The sequence below is a fragment of the Rhinatrema bivittatum genome, chromosome 4, assembly GCF_901001135.1.
Source record: "Rhinatrema bivittatum chromosome 4, aRhiBiv1.1, whole genome shotgun sequence".
In the NCBI taxonomy this organism is placed as follows: Eukaryota; Metazoa; Chordata; class Amphibia; order Gymnophiona; family Rhinatrematidae; genus Rhinatrema; species Rhinatrema bivittatum.
The window spans coordinates 237,676,831-237,693,259 of NC_042618.1; the positions used below are offsets into that span (position 1 = coordinate 237,676,831).

Consider the following 16,429-nt stretch of genomic DNA (forward strand, 5'->3'; position numbering starts at 1 on the left):
CCCCTCCTCAAGGTCCTGGGCTTTGGCTTCTGAGGATAACGTTGGTGGAAGTCCTTTACTAACAAAGGTGTTTGAAAGTGACTATAGCTCCCAAAAGTTCTCTTCTGGACAGTCATCTTCCCCATGCAATGAGATATTCCAATTTATTGCATCATCTGTGAAAGTTCAAAATGTCCTGTACCTCGTAGTGGGGATCTTCTTCTGAAGAGATCTCTGCAGGTTTGGAAGATCTTCAAGACAGCCAGAAAAGGACAAGGAAGCATGGTACACGTTATATATCCTTAACTAGGCTGGAAGTTTAAGTTGATAAGTCATAGACTGGAAAAGTACCTGTGGTTCCCCCCCTCCCCCTCCCTTGATCCTGGCTATGAATTACCCCTGTGTTTGGGGTGGACAATACCACATGAGAAATTATATTTAGTAATATGATTTATCTTCGGGTTCGTAGCCTGCATGGGGGATGAGAGAGAGGCCTGGTCACCCTGATACCACAATTATGTGCTCTTTCCAAACAACCTCTCACTTGTAGCACCACAGATCAGACAAATTCAGCAGAATAGGATAAAACAGTAATTAACATTTTTATTGTTTTATGTAAGTAGACGGTAAATACAACCAGAACATTAAATGGGAAAAGTACAGTACTGAAGTATGATATAAACTTGCAGTTTTGTTATTTTAAATAAAATAAAGCAATACAAAAATAACACTAGGTATGGCCTATTAGTCAGGGCAACCAATATACTCCTATAGATAGTAAAAAAAAAAAAAAAAAAAAAAAGGAAGGCTAATAGAGAAAGGTTAGGGGGAAAGCAGTAAAGTACACAGATTTAAAAAATGATTTTTACCTCTTAGTATTAAAAAAGGGGGAGGGGAAAACAGATCTACCACAATGTCACCAGTTTGTGTGTAAGGCTGTCCCAAACACACATTTTTGTGTACAAAACAATCAAGAAATTGAAGAAATCCCTTTTAATGGTGGAGTTAGCTAGATGACAAACCAAACAGATGAGCCTACTAGAGATGTGAGTCGTGTCCTCGATCGTCTTAACGATCGATTTCGGCTGGGAGGGGGAGGGAATCGTATTGTTGCCGTTTGGGTGTGTAAACTATCGTGAAAATCGTTAAAATCGTGAGCCGACAAACTAAAACCCCCTAAAACCCACCCCGACCCTTTAAATTAAATCCCCCCCCCTCCTGAACCCCCCCAAATGCTTTAAATTACCTGGGGATCCAGCGGTGGTCCAGAACGGCGGCGGTCCGGAACGGCCCCCTCAATTGAATCCTGTTGTCTTCAGCCGGCGCCATTTTGCAAAATGGCCGCCGCAAAATGGCGGCGGCCATAGACAAAAATGATTCGACGCAGGAGGTCATTCTGGACCCCTGCTGGACTTTTGGCAAGTCTTGTGGGGGTCAGGAGACCCCCCCAAGCTGGCCAAAAGTTTCTGGGAGTCCAGCGGGGTTCAGGAAGTGATTTCTTGCCGCGAATTGTTTTCCGTACGGAAAATGGCGCCGGCAGGAGATCGACTGCAGGAGGTCGTTCAGCGGCGGTCCGGAACCCCCACTGAACGACCTCCTGCAGTCGATCTCCTGCCGGCGCCATTTTCCGTACGGAAAACGATTCGCGGCAAGAAATCGCTTCCTGAACCCCGCTGGACTCCCAGAAACTTTTGGCCAGCTTGGGGAGGCCTCCTGACCCCCACAAGACTTGCCAAAAGTCCAGCAGGGGTCCGGAACGACCTCCTGCGTCGAATCGTTTTTGTCTATGGCCGCCGCCATTTTGTGGCGGCCATTTTGCAAAATGGCGCCGGCTGAAGACAACAGGATTCAATTGAGGGGGCCGTTCCGGACCGCCGCCGTTCTGGACCACCACTGGATCCCCAGGTAATTTAAAGCATTTGGGGGGGGGGTTCGGGAGGGTGGGGGATTAATTTAAAGGGTCGGGGGTGGGTTTTAGGGGGTTTTAGTGTGCCAGTTTTCCTGCCCTCCCCCTTCCCCCGATTTACGATTTTTTAACGATAAATCGGGGGAATTGGTATTGTATCGTGGCCCTAACGATTTTTGACGATTTAAAATATATCGGACGATATTTTAAATCGTCAAAAAACGATTCACATCCCTAGAGCCTACAGTGTGTGGAAGGTCTCTCTCTCCTGGGGAGCTTCCCAAATGGTTTACTTCGTACTAAACAGAAAGTGGGCCTGGTTTTCAGTCTCCTACATAAAGGCCACAATCCATCAGCTTCTCGTTCCCTGCCCTATCGTGTGTGGCTGTGGCAAGGGTTTATGCTTGACTTTGGCTGAAATGCTAAAGCATACTGAATTTGTCACAAAAGGCAAGGAAATAACACTTCTCTCTCCTCTGCTAAGATATTCTCTTTGAAAAGTTAAGATTACTTAACTCAGTCTCTTAGGAAGGTGATCCAGCCATGTGCTTCTGGGCCTGGACATCTCTGGAAAGGAAGTCTCTTGGTTCTCAGCTCCTGGCTCCTCTGTTTCTTGTTGGGATTTTCCATGTAGCTTGGCTAAGAAGCTCAGAGCTCAGACTTCTGTTTCTCCCTCTTGAATTAGTTCATCAGGAGAAGAATCGATTGCATAGCTGCCAGATATTTTCCTCTCTTCTTGCCTCCTGGCTCCGACTCCTGGCCATCCATACCCCTCCACACAGACAGAGCCAGTCAATTTGTACCTTTTCTTCATTAAATGGTCTCCCAGAATTCCTTTGGCTTCCTCCTCTGCTGGCTATGTGGTGCTGTTCTCTGGGCAGGCTAAATAGTACATCCCATTTCCCAACTTTTTAACACTGTGAGTGCTGGATGCTGGTTCTTGAAGAACATTTGTCATTCACAGGAGACTATACAGGGGTTTTGATGTATTTTTATATTCCTTCACCTTGGCTGCAGTAGTTTGCAGGGTTGAAAAATACTTTTTGACAGGACTAAAACATATCACTAAGATCCAGACGCAACTCTGTCTACAATGTAAGGCTCCAATACATGATAAACTTGTAGGGGAAAGAACTGGGTTTATAGTAGCTTGCTAAAGACCTATAAATCTGGGGGCCAAATGAAGTAAAGGGTCTCGGAGACGCAGATTCTATGCACTTAGCCATACTGTGTTGCGGAGTTGGTCTAAGCCTCTTGTCTGTGTTTTCCTTTATCTTAACCACTGCCCTAGAAATCAAGCGGTGGGTTTGTACCCAATGATCATAGAGCTCTTAGAAACATAGAAACATAGAAGTGTCGGAAGAAGAGGACCAAACGGCCCATCTAGTCTGCCCAGCAAGCTTTCACAGTTATTTTTCTCATACTTATCTATTACACTGACCGCTGAGGTCAGGGCCCTTATTGATAACTTTTTGGTTCTAATTTTCCTTCCACCCCTCTGGAGCTGCAGAAAAATGAAGTATCAAGCCTAACTGGTTAGGGGTAGTAACCGCCACAACAAGCAAGCTACTCCCAAGCTTATTTGTTTACCCAGACTATGCAATTCAATCCTAGTTGGTAGTTGTCTGAATGTATATCCTCTTATCTTCATTCCCCCCTGCCATTGAAGCAGTGAGCTGTGCTGTATATGTATTCAAAGTGAAGTATCAGGCTTAATTGGTTCGGGTTAGTAACCGCCGCAACAAGCAAGCTACTCCAGTGCTTATTTGTGAATGCAAATCCTTTGTCCCACATTTCTTCTTGCCGTTGAAGCACAGAGCAAAGTTGGAGATGCAATAACCGTGTGTATGTTTATTGAATAAGGGTATTAATCACCAGGTAGTAGTCATCATTCCCGCAAGCCACCCCCATGCCTCTTCTCTTCTTTCACATCCTCTAGACTTTATGGATCCACAGTGTTTATCCCACATCCCTTTGAAATCCTTCATGGTTTTAGTCTTCACCACTTCCTCCAGAAGGGCATTCCAGGCATCCACCACCCTCTCCGTGAAGAAATACTTCCTGACATTGGTTCTGAGACTTCCTCCCTGGAGTTTTAAATCATGACCTCTGGTTCTGCTGATTTTTTTGTAATGAAAAAGGTTTGTCATTGTCTTTAGATCATTTAAACTTTTCAAGAATCTGAAGGTCTGTATCATATCACCCATGCTCCTCCTTTCCTCCAGGGTATACATATTAGATTCTTCAATCTCTCCTCATAAGGCATTTGATGAAGACCATACACTTTTTTGGTCACCCGTCTCTGGACCACTTCCATCCTGTCTCTGTCTCTTTGGAGATACGGTCTCCAGAACTGAGCGTAGTACTCCGGGTGAGGCCTCACAAGGACCTATACAAGGGGATAATCACTTCCCTTTTCTTACTCTATATTCCTCTCTCTATGCAGCTCAGCATTCTTCTGGCTTTAGCTATCGCCTTGTCACATTGTTTCGCCGACTTCAGATCGTTAGACACTATCACCCCATAGTCTCTCTCCTGCTCCGTGCACATCAGCCCTTCACCCCTCATCAAATACATTTCTTTTGGATTTCCACACCCCATATGCATTACTCTGCACTTCTTGGCATTGAATCTCAGCTGCCATATCTTCAACCACTCTTCCAGCTCCTTAAATCCCGTCTCATTCTTTCCACTTCTTCTGGCGTGTCCACTGTGTTGCAGATCTTGGTATCATCCGCATATAGACAAACCTTACCTTCTATCCTGTCCGTGATGTCGCCCACGAAGATATTGAACAGGACCGGTCCCAACACCGACCCTTGCAGCACTCCACTCATCACCGCTTTCTCTTCCAAGTAAGTTCCATTTACCATCACACATTGTCTTCTGTCCTTCAACCAGTTTGCTATCTAGGCCACCACCTTGGCACTCACTCCCAAGCTTCTTGTTTTATTCACTAGCCTCCTGTGCAGGACCGTATCAAAAGCTTTGCTAAAATCCAAGTAGATGACATTGAGATCCCCGATTGTGTAATTTCTCTTTGCTGAGTTACCTTGTAATCTACAGCTATGCTCCAGATCTTGCTGTGTATACAGAATTTCAACCTTACCATCATTCCAAGTTCCTAAGATGTCGTCTTGTTGATCTTTCATCTTAGTGAGTTGTCCTACATCCTGAACTCACCGCCATCAGTCCTCAATGTCCTTCACTCAATGTTCCGAGCTGCCAAGCTAAGGACTGCAGTTATCCCTCTCCATATAATCTGGTAAGCCCTCTCCACCTGAAAGTTATCTGGAGAGCGATAACTTTCAGGTGGATAAAAGCCTTGCTGTTTATCCACCTGAAAGGACCCTGTCTCCCTTGAAGTCCACAGGTGAGATTTAACCATCTTCTCCAGAGTATTCCATCTTTTGAACTGCTGGGAGCTACCTTCAGTCCATCATCCCAGAGATTCCTCTGGATGGCTCTATAAGATAACCAAAAGCAATCACCAGCTTCTCTGTGTCTTCCATCAATGAGTAGCCTCTATTAGGAGATATGTCTTGGTTACATTCTTAACCATCCATCTCCATGGAGAAGTGCTCTTGATTATCCACCAATATTCTCTGCTATTCTTGAGCCTTGCCTCCAGAGCCTAACTGCTATTTTAAACAGCTCATCTGATTCTAACCTGAGGAATACTCATCCTTGCTGTCATCTGGGAGATCTAATTAACACCTTGACTCATGAATGGGATACAACAATACCAGGCTACAACTTGTTAAGGAAGGACAGAGAGGATAGAAAAGGGGGAGGTGTGGCTCTTTATGTCAGAAACAACATCCAAGCAACTGTGCTACAAGGAAGTTGGGGTATTGAAGAAGCTCTATGGGTCGACCTAAAAAAAGATGACGGAGCGTCCATTTATATTGGAGTGGTTTACAGGCCTCCAAACCAAAAGGAAGAGCTGGACAGAGATCTGGTTGAAGACATTCATAAGATAGGTAAGAAGGGAGAAGTGGTGATCGTGGGTGACTTTAATATGCCAGATGTAGACTGGAAAATCCCATCTGCAGAAACTAAAAATAGTAGAGCGATAGTGGATGCCATGCAAGTATCTTTGTTCAAACAAATGGTGTTGGAACCCACGAGAGAAGGAGCTATACTCGACTTAGTGCTCACTAATGCAGATAATGTCTCAGATGTCCAGGTGGGCGCCCACCTCAGCAGCAGTGATCATCAAACGGTATGGTTTAATATCACTAAAAGAATAGGGAAAAGAACCACAAAGACTCGAGTTTTACAGTTCAAAAACACAGACTTTGACGAAATGGGGAACTACCTGGAGGAAGAACTTAAAGGATGGGAGAACGAGAGAGATGTGGATCAGCAGTGGACCAATCTAAAAGGAGCAATCGCCAAGGCAACTGCTCTATATGTTAGAAATGTAAAGAAAAGCAAAAGAAAACTGAAACCTATCTGGTTCTCAAAGGAGGTGGCTGACAAAATTAAAGCTAAAAGAACAGCATTCAAGAAATATAAAGGATCCCAAAGGGAGGAGCACAAAGAAGAATATTTGTATCAACTGAGGGAGACAAAGAAATTAATCAAGTTGGCAAAGAGTCAAGCAGAAGAGAGGATTGCCAAGGAGATAAAAAATGGTGACAAAACATTTTTCAGATACATCAGCGAAAAGAGAAAGGTCCAAAGTGGTATAGTGAAATTGAAAGGTGGTAATGATCAATGTGTGGAGAGAGACGAAGAAATGGCAGAAATATTAAACGAATACTTCAGCTCTGTGTTCACTAAAGAAGACCCTGGAGAAGGACCATCTCTAAACAACAAGAAACTGGAGGGAAGGGGAATAGATGAAAATCCTTTTACAGTAGAAAATGTGTGGGAAGAACTAAAGAACCTGAAAGTGGACAAAGCCATGGGGCCTGATGGGATTCATCCAAGGATATTGAGGAAGCTCAGAGATGTTCTGGCGGGTCCGCTGTGTGACCTGTTCAATAGATCCCTAGAAACGGGAGTGGTGCCGAGTGATTGGAGAAGAGCGGTGGTGGTCCCGCTTCACAAGAGTGGGAACAGGGAAGAGGCAGGCAACTACAGACCGGTTAGCCTCACTTCGGTGGTGGGAAAAGTAATGGAGTCACTGCTGAAAGAGAGAATAGTGAACTATCTACAGTCTGGAGAATTGATGGACCAGAGGCAGCATGGATTCACCAGGGGAAGATCCTGTCAGACAAATTTGATTGACTTTTTTGACTGGGTAACCAAGGAATTGGATCAAGGAAGAGCACTAGATGTCATCTACTTGGATTTCAGCAAAGCTTTTGATACGGTTCCGCACAGGAGACTGGTGAATAAAACGAGAAGCTTGGGAGTGAGTGCCGAGGTGGTGACCTGGATTGCAAATTGGTTGACGGACAGAAGACAATGTGTGATGGTAAATGGAGCCTTCTCTGAAGAGAGAGCGGTTTTAAGTGGTGTACCGCAAGGATCGGTGTTGGGACCGGTCCTGTTCAATATCTTTGTGAGCGACATTGCGGACGGGATAGAAGGTAAGGTTTGTCTTTTTGCGGATGACACTAAGATCTGCAACAGAATGGACACGCCGGAAGGAGTGGAGAGAATGAGACGGGATCTAAGGAGACTGGAAGAGTGGTCGAAGATATGGCAGCTGAGATTCAATGCCAAGAAGTGCAAAGTCATGCATATGGGGAGTGGAAATCCGAATGAACTGTACTCAATGGGGGGGGAAAGGCTGATGTGCACGGAGCAGGAGAGGGACCTTGGGGTGATAGTGTCTAATGATGTGAAGACAGCGAAACAATGCGACAAGGCGATAGCAAAAGCCAGAAGAATGCTGGGCTGCATAGAGAGAGGAATATCGAGTAAGAAAAGGGAAATGATTATTCCCTTGTACAGGTCCTTGGTGAGGCCTCACCTGGAGTACTGTGTTCAGTTCTGGAGACCGTATCTACAAAAAGACAAAGACAAGATGGAAGCGGTACAGAGAAGGGCGACCAGGAAGGTGGAGGATCTTCATCGGATGACGTACGAGGAGAGATTGAAGAATCTAAATATGTACACCCTGGAGGAAAGGAGGAGCAGAGGTGATATGATACAGACTTTCAGATACTTGAAAGGTTTTAATGATCCAAAAACAATGACAAACCTCTTCCATAGGAAAATAATCAGCAGAACCAGGGGTCACGATTTGAGGCTCCAGGGAGGAAGATTCAGAACCAATGTCAGGAAGTATTTCTTCATGGAGAGGGTGGTGGATGCCTGGAATGCCCTTCCAGAGGAAGTGGTGAAGACCAGAACTGTGAAAGACTTCAAAGGGGCGTGGGATAAACACTGCGGATCCATAAAGTCAAGAGGCCGCCAATGAAGAGTGGGTGACTCGCCAGAATGATGGCTATTGACACAATACCCTTATTAAATAAACATACACATGCTTACTGTGACTCCTACATCGCTCTAAGCTTCAACAGCAAGAGGTAATGGAAAAAAGGATTTGCACTCACAAAGAGGGGAGTAGCTGGCTTGTTACGGCGGTTACTACCCCAAACCAAATATGCCTGATACTTCACTTTCAATGCATATACAGCATAGCTCTCTGCTTCAATGACAGGGGAGAAGAATAACTGATACTTCACACATCCAGCAGAGGTCTCTGCTACAACGGCAAGGGAGAAGAAAAAGGGTTCGCACTCAAAAAGCGGAGAGTAGCTGGCTTGTTATGGCGGTTACTACCCCAAACCAAATATGCCTGATACTTCACTTTCCATGCATATCCAGCATGGTTCTCTGCTTCATCGGCATGGGAGAAAGACTGATACATCACGCATTTCCAGCATAGCTCTCTGCTTCAACGGCAGGGGAAAAAAAACAAACCAAAAACAAAAAACTGATGCTTCACGCATATCCTGCATAGCTTCAACGACAGGGGTGAAGAAAAAAAAAGGATTCGCAATCACAAAGCGAGGAGTAGCTGGCTTGTTACGGCGGTTACTATCCCAAACCAAATGTGCCTGATACTTCACTTTCAATGCATATCCAGCATGGCTCTCTGCTTCAACGGCAGGGGAGAAAAAAAAAAAAAAAACCAACAAGGGCTGTACAACATAGTCTAGGTAAAACAAATAAGCATGGGTGTAGCTTGCTTATCGCGGCGGTTACTGCCCCTACTACCCCTAACTAATCAAGCTAGATATTTCACTTGGATGCAGCTCCATCACTGCTCTCTACATTAATGGTGGGGGTGGAAGGGGAATAGAACAAGGAGCTAAGAGAAACAGATAAGAATGAGAGAGAAAATGTGTGAGGCGTGCTGGGCAGACTGGATGGGCCATTCGGTCTTCTTCTGCCGTCATTTCTATGTTTCTATGTTTCTATGTAAAGCATTACCATGACATCTTTTGATTACCAAGTTCCTCTTGGTAGCAGCTTTGCCACCATTGAAAGTCTATGCAAAATACAGACTCTCCTGAGAGATATTCTTTGATTTATATTCTGCTTTTCACACTTTTTTCAGTGCTTCAAAGTAGATTATATTCAGGTACTGTAGGTATTTCCCTATCCCCAGAGGGCTTACAATCTAATTTGTACCTGAAGTAATAGAGTGATTTGCCAAAGGTCACAACGAGCGACAGCAGGACTCAAGCCCTGGTCTCCTGGTTCATAACCCACTGTTCTAAGCACTAGGCTACTCCTCCACTCCAGGTGTCTCTGGATTCTGATGTCTTCATCTGTCATGTTCTAGATGTCCCTGAGGTCCTCTTCTTTTGAAGTCCCTGATGACCAGATTCCATAAATGTCCAGACACCTAGATGTTCTATTGTCCCGAGGTACTGATGTCCTTTTGTATCTGATGCCTTACGTTCCAGTCTTGATGTTCCAAGTCCCGGGTTCCGAGTTCTGATCTTGATGTTCCGAGTTCCAAGTTCCACATCTTGATCCTGATGTCCTTTGTCCAATCCTGATTCTGAAGTACCATCAGTCCCTAGCTCCAGGTCAAGCTTTGCCTCTCCCCGTACCTTGTCTCCAGTTGACCTTTCTTGGGAGTATATCCGTATCGATCCAGTCTCCATGTCTGGTGGCTGGAGCCCTCTTCCGGTTGGATCTGTCATCAAGCACTTCGTCCTGAGCCTCTGTCCTGCGCATGTTCCGCTCTCCGCGTGGTCCGTGTCTAGCCTCTTCAGGTTGTGTAGGACACGCAGTGGGACAGGGTGGTCCGTGACCAGCCCACGTTGGCTGTGTAGGGTGCTCTGAGGCGCAGTGCCTGTCTAAGTCTCTGAGTATCCTGAGTCCTTATCCTCATCTGAGTCCTCCCAAGTTCCAAGTCCTCTTCAGGGTATCCAGAATCCATGCCTGGCTCTCTAGAATCCACCTCTGATCTTCATGCACGTCTGAGTGTCTTGCATCTGAATTCCAAGCTACCTCATGTCATCGCCTCATCTGAGTTCCAAGTTCCAAGTGTTCTCATCTCGTCTGAGTTCTAAGCTACCTCTTGTCCTTGTCTCGTCTGAGCTTCCAAGCACCAAGCGTCCTTGTCTCATCTGAGTCTCCAAGTACCAAGCATCCTCATCTCGTCTGAGTCTCCAAGCATCTTCGTCTTGTACAAGTCTTCTAGCCTAGTCCAAGTCCGAGGTCCCGTCTTGTTCCAAGTTCCAGTACCATCACTTGTCCTCGATCTTTGACTGTCCTGCTGCATCTGCCACTCCCCAGTGGCAGGTCTGAAAGCACTATCGAGTGACCCCAGAGACCAGCATTGGGTTGTTGGGTCTCTACTGATGCGTGCAGGTTCGGCAGAGGGTAGGGCTTGGTGGTCAGCCTGCTCCTCCCATGCTTGGACACATCTTGCCTGCCACGACGCTTCCACGGAGCTCCTCTCTGCAGTCGTGTCATGGTCCAAGGGCACACATCTCCCCGGAATCACTCCCTAGTGCTCCCTCAACAAGAACACATCGGAAAAGTCTTCATAATGTGGCAGAAGGCCTGGTATAGTGGCAGCCAGGGATGAACATGTATAAGACAGGTGACAAGACAGGTGGAGCCCCAAAGAGCCAATTCCAATAACTGCCACTCAATAACTGGCTGGTGTAGTTGAAGCCAGGGCAAACCCAGGATAACATTACATGGCTCAAGGAATCAAATGAAAGGAGATGGTCTCCTTAAGGAGGAGGCCAGTCTGGAGAGAGAGAGTGGTACAGTAATCTCCATGAGGTTGCCTGGGAGAGGATTGCCATATACCAAGGAGATGGTTATGGGGTGTGCCAGAATGATGGTAAGGATCTGATGCTGTTGAACCAGGGCTTGATCAATGAAATTCCCTCCAGCTCTTGAATCCAGGAAGGCCTCTGTCTCAAGCTGACAGTGTTCTGTGGAAATGGAAATGGAGACCAGTAATTGTAAGGAGGAAAGGGTCTAGCCTAAGATTGCCTCCCCAGATAACCCTAGGCATGGGAGTTTTCCTAATTTCTCAGGTCACTGTGATGCCTGGTGTCCACAGCCAGCAAAATGTAGGCACAAACCCAACTGCCTTCTCCTGAGCTTCTCCTCTGGAGAGAATTTAGCTCAGCCCAGCTGCATGGGTTCTTCAGGAATTTTGGGTTCTAGAGATAAGACCTAGATTGGAGGAGACTGGAACCGGGAAGCTAAGACTACCGGGAGCCAGGTAGCCTTATTCTCCTGAGCCCTTCTTGGAAGCAACAATCAATGTAACCAGCCAAAGCAATCAAAGCATCCAATGAGTTAGGAACATCTTGGCCAGTCAATTCATCATTTGATTCTGTCCAAAAGGCCTTGCCAGAATATGGCAGTTCTGATGCCAGAAGTCTGGAACTCTATGGCATATTCGCCAAGTGTTCATGAGTCCTGCCATATCCGGAGCAGGTCAACTCCCAAGGAGAATGTCCAACCTGCTTCTTCGAAAGCTATCCGAAACTGTTGGAGGAAATTTGAGAGACTCTGGAACAGAGTATCAACATGCTCCCATATAGGAGAGACCAACACCATCCTGATGTGCTCGGGCTGGTGCTTAAAGTGCCATAATGGCCTGAAATAGCCCCCTCAACATGTGAAATCCCCTCCCCAGGGGTCTTGTGAGACTTCTGCTTCTTCTAGAGTCTAACTTTCAAACCTATTTGCGATACTGTATTTGCATATGTAAATGGACATATGGAAATGTACGCTTCTATTTTATAAACTGTGCAGCAGGAGCTGTTTTATAAGCATATGTGCATATCATTTTGACACAAAAAAAAAATAGCGTACTCGTGTAATAACCTCAATTTATAGATGGAGGCAGATATTTTATGAAGTATGTGCATATACAGTTTTGAAAATACTTGTTCATGCACTTGAAATCACCAGTTTGCAAATACCTCTGCCAGTTCACCCAGTCTGTCTTCATTTCTCCTAGACCCTCTAACACTTTCCCAATGACCACCCCACAGCAGTTCACCCAGGCATCCCAGCCAAAATTTGCAGACAACAGACAAGTCTGATTTTACTTGAGCTAGTCAATTAGCAGGGGCAAAATTGTCCGAATGAGTTGCATAATTTATACACATATCACTTATAATTGATCCTGCCCCAGAATACCCCTGGACCGTCCCTGTGTTCAGCTGTAAAATGTGTACATGAAACAAAAAATATGCACATACTTTTGATGTTTGTAAAAGTAGCATATATGCGAATCCATGCTACTTACATATGAAAATTTGTTTCAATAGCGTCTCCCTGGTGTATTGACAGATTTCTTAACAATAACATCTTAACCATAATAAATATTTGTTTTAAGCAGGTTAAGAATCATTATTTGCCAGTTTTATGAAATATTTCATAGTATCTATTGAATACAATTTTAAGATCCTGAAACATAGCTTTTGAATAAGTTGTGAATTAAGGACCTGATTCATCAAGGTCTTAGCCCATAGACACAGAATGGGGAAAAAAAGCCTTATAAAATCTGCTCCTAATCATCTTTCCTGCCCTCTGTAGAGAATGAGTGAACCGTTTCTGGAGATTACCCCATAATTACTCCACTACTTTCTTAATTGGAAAGGGTAAGGTGACTGCCCTAGAAGCCTGACACAGCTTTCTGCCCTTAAAGCCTTTTCCTAAAATCCTTTCTCTGAATGAAATTCACCTTCATCCACTGTTGATATGGTGGTGTCTTGCTGTCGGATGGTTCCTTAATAAGTCAGAAAAACAAAGGCACTTTCTTTAAGGTCTTTTTAGTCAAATGTTTGAGAACTTACAGGCCGATACAGAACAGTGTGCTCCGGCGGAGTGCACTGTTAACCCGCGTTTGGACGTGTGTTTTCGACATGCTAGCTTTACCCATTATTCAGTAAGGGGTAATAGCGCTTTGAAAACGCACGGCCAACTCCCCCGAAACTAATAGCGCCCGCAACATGCAAATGCATGTTATTCCCGCTCGATTCAGTAAGTAAAATGTGCAGCCAAGCCGCACATTTTACTTTCAAAAATTAGCGCCTACCAAAAGATAGGCATTAATTTCTGCCGGCACTAGGAAAGTGTACAGAAAAGCAGTAAAAACTGCTTTTCTGTACACCCCCTGACTTAATATCATAGCGATATTAAGTCAGAGGTCCCAAAAGTAAAAAAAAAAATTAAAATCAGCCCGTGGCTCGCGAGTTGAAAACCGGACGCTCAATTTTTCTGGCGTCTGGTTTCTGAACCTGTGGCTGTCAGCGTGTTTGAGAACCGACGCCGGCAAAATTGAGCGTCGGCTGTCAAACTCTCTGACAGCCGACGCTCCTATCAAAAAAGAGGCGCTAAGGATGCGCTAGTGTCCCTAGTGCCTCTTTTTACCGCGGGCCCTCATTTGAATACTGAATCGCGTGCACAGGAGAGCGGGCGCTCTCCCACGACTTTTACTGTGTCGGCCTGTTAGAAAGCAGACAAAATCAGAATGTATTTTATGCTTACTTCTCCTTGACGAATGCAAACTCCACCAGATTGGCCTTCACTTTAAATCCAGTGAATTCTACAAGCCCTGATTGGAGCATGTCCCTATTTGTGCTAAGACAATTAACCTGCTGCGGTTACTTGATCAATGCCAATAGATTTCCATCTTTGCAATGCATGTACTTGTAGAAATAAAGGCCAGTGAACAAGTGGTAGGTGATACCTTTTTATTGAACTAAATTAACAAATTTGCAGCTTGCTTTTGAAGGCTATGCACCCTTCATGAGGCCAGTGAACAATCACACTTGATGTCGTAATGGCAAGCTTCAATAGTTTTCTAACTCTGAGAATTGAGCCACAGATAATGGAATATTGGTTGCCACCCTAGGAACCAGTTCTACAGCATTTAAATATAAAATGCTGTTTCTTGTAATTACCTATGTCCCAGAGAGGAATATGAATTGATTTTGTTGTTTCATCACCTAGATATAATACACTCTTGTGCAGGAGCATGTTTGGCGTGGTTCTGGGCTGTGACCCTCATTAAATAAGAGTGTAAAGAGACATCACCAGCAGTCATTCCACTGCACTCACCGACACTGTACCAAAATAAGAGATGCGATACATGATGCATGACAGATTGAGCAATCAGACTGACTAAACAGAAACACGTCCTAATCCTCTACAATTAGTGTGATAACCACAGGATTGCTAAACAGAGAACCATGGGATTGCTCAACAGGGAACCTTTCACAACTTGAAACACCAAAATATCCCCCCCTATATTTTTTGAGATTACATGTATACCTTGTGAAATGAATAAACAGAGTTTTCCATAAAAAACTGAAATAAAAAATGATTTTCTTTGTAATGAAATAATTTGTTTATGTAAAGAGTCATGCCAAAAGAGGACAATTGTCAAAGCCATTTACAATAGCAATTTACTCATGTCACTAGGCCATCTGGAAACTGCCCTCCCTCAGTGTGACAAAGCACATGTGCATTGTTCCAGGACATAAATACTTTTAGCTGCATTTAGGGAAAGCGTTCAGGTGAGGGAAGGAGGAATATAGTTTATAGAGATTGCATTTTCAACTATAGGCACCTGTGTACTTTTACTTTGCAACTCAGTGCAAAATCAGTGGATAAAAGGTGCTCAGTATGGACAGTTTGAACACTGTCCACTTAATGATCATGAAACAGGGTTATTGTCTTCTTATTTTTTCTTCAACTTTAAATATTTCTTGCATTATATACATTCTTTTATTTGATGATTGTAGCATGATTACATCATCTCAAAGTAGCCTCCTCAATGTACACCCAAATTTTACTTGCACTCAGCATCCAAGGATAACTACTTTTTTAAATCTGTGTGCTTGGCAATGTATTGGCAAGCCACAGTAATAGAAGATAGTACGATACTTTCTATTGATTTTGGGTCCTGAAATAACTGCTTAAAAATAAAAACTGGAACAATTGTACGGTTTCCTCATTTACTTAAACAAGAAATTCTTAAATATAGACTTAAATCATGAAAACCAAAGTGTAGATTTACTGTGCTGGCAACTTGACTAGAATCACTTCTTTTTATTATAGAGTGAGCTTTTTACTTCAGAAGTCCTGGCATTTATTAGGACTAAGATAAACAAATGCGAAATGCATTCATCAATATCTTTGCTATGCTTGGCAAAATCTAAGAGGTACGGAAGAAGCAGTCTGTTCATGCCAACTAGAAATCCTGGTAACTAAGGACGCTTGGTTTCACATCAACCTCCACATTTTCTCAAGTGTAAGTAAACTTAGATCTAGAGAGCAATAGCATGTTTTGTGCCTTAGCCTTAGAAGTCTGCTTTAGAAAGAATTAGTCATCTTGTATTGTTTTCACTGTTAAACAATACATTATATTGTTGCAAGTGTTACAACTACTATCACAATAACCCAACACTATTCTTTATTAGGAAATTAAATTTTTTTTCAAAGTAGCAGACATCAGATAATTATTTTCTAATATTTGAATGATTTATTTAGCAGGTTCTTCTCTCTATGATTATGATCTCAAAAAATGAATCTGATTCTTCATCACAAACCTCCCAAGTCCTGTTCCATGAAAATCAGCATGAAGATTTACCCTTGCTGGTGGTGATCCCAAGGAGCTTACTGGCTCATCTGTTGCAGTGGTGGCTTCAGCAATGCACATAAAATGAAGATGTAGAAGACAGCCAACTTCTGGATCACCTGTACACCTCTGACAGCAGGTCTCTAGTCTCCTGTAGTGTAGTTAGTTGAACTGCATAATGTAAGAAGAAGATACCAAGAACTTAAATTAGCTGTCTAGGAGCCCAAAACTATATTAGCTAGGTTGCACAAAGAGTCCTCTGTTTATTTTCCTTCTTTGCTTCCTGCTCCTCCTTCAAATTCTTAGAAGAAGATAATTGAAGGTGTGTTCACAAAAGGAAACATTATCAAATTTCAGCATTCATGGTTCATTGGTCTTGCTTAAGCAGGAAACTTGGATTGGTTTCTGACTTTGGTTCTTTTACCTTTGATTGGGAATACAGAAGAAATAGCACTTGCACCCTTGGTAGAGGATTGGATTGGAAGAGTTCTATAGAGGGT

The 16,429-nt window shown here is 43.9% G+C and overlaps 1 protein-coding gene across 1 annotated transcript in view; it reads right to left on the reverse strand.

Moving 5' to 3' along the window:
- Positions 1 to 16,176, reverse strand: part of LOC115090604 (sodium- and chloride-dependent GABA transporter 2-like) — a 113,804-nt gene extending 97,628 nt beyond the window's left edge. The window contains 1 exon segment of the mRNA XM_029599945.1: positions 15,942 to 16,176. The gene's annotated coding sequence lies outside the window, so the exon portion shown is untranslated.
- Positions 16,177 to 16,429: the final 253 nt, after the last annotated feature.